This window comes from Phalaenopsis equestris, unplaced genomic scaffold (genome assembly GCF_001263595.1).
Source record: "Phalaenopsis equestris unplaced genomic scaffold, ASM126359v1 Scaffold210567, whole genome shotgun sequence".
In the NCBI taxonomy this organism is placed as follows: Eukaryota; Viridiplantae; Streptophyta; class Magnoliopsida; order Asparagales; family Orchidaceae; genus Phalaenopsis; species Phalaenopsis equestris.
The window spans coordinates 188144-189145 of record NW_018229645.1 but is presented as its reverse complement, the minus strand read 5'-3'; positions in this window follow the sequence as shown (position 1 = coordinate 189145).

The window sequence follows — 1002 nt, the reverse complement described above, 5'->3', positions numbered from 1 at the left end:
GGAGCCGGATTTGAAGACCTCGAGGTTATCCTCGGGAAAGCCCCGTTTGTGGTAATGAAGATCGCTACCCCGGAAGTTCAAGAGCCGCTTGCAGAACTCAATCTGAACTACCTTCAGGACTTCCCTGCCTGCAAGAAGGCTAAAGCTACTGTCGACATGACACCCGTCAAACCCGCTAGCCCCGCTACTGCTAAGGGAAAAGAAGTAATGATTGTTGAGAATCTGATTGAGGGATTAACTGTCCCACCACCTGTGTTTGAGATTGGATCGAGCTCGAGGACTGTACCACTGACCCGTACTCAAAGGAGGAACCGTAACAGAAGAGTTTGGAGGGCCATCAAAGCTCAGACTCCTGAGAACACACCTGATAAGGAGGAGCCTCATCAAGTTGAAGAGGTGTTACCGGAAATTTTCCCACTCCTGCGAGGAAGTAAATTCCATCCTCTGACAGATATTGATGGATGTGAGAGTATCCGAAAGATTGCTGCCACATTTCCATCACCTCATGGATATGGTGAGAAGGGAAAGAAATTCAGCCCCATCACCCGAGTTAGTGCAGTCTTCAGAAGGCTCACTATTAAAGAAGGATATTCAGTTAGTGAATTACTTAAACGAGTGGGACATGCAATTTCCCCTCATATGAAGAATGAAATTTTGAAGGATATTAAGTTCGCTAGAAAATCTCGTAGGTCGGCTGTAGATTCACCTACCCGTGTTCCAGTCTGGCTCCGTTTGGGAAACCAAGTTGATACTACTATAGTCACCACCAATCATACCCTCACCAGGACCTTAGGTCGCCGGCCGATTAAGACAAGACTGAGTCCGAGGAGCTTACCCGTCATTCCTGAAATCATGGAAAGAAATACAAGACAATTACCTGACATTATAGCCGGTCTACACCATGGGGAGCATAACTTCCCTCGACATACCGATGTCTCTACTAAGACGCCCCGTCCTGAGGCATCATCGTCAAAAAGGAAGAAGGTATGGGTACCTAAGGTC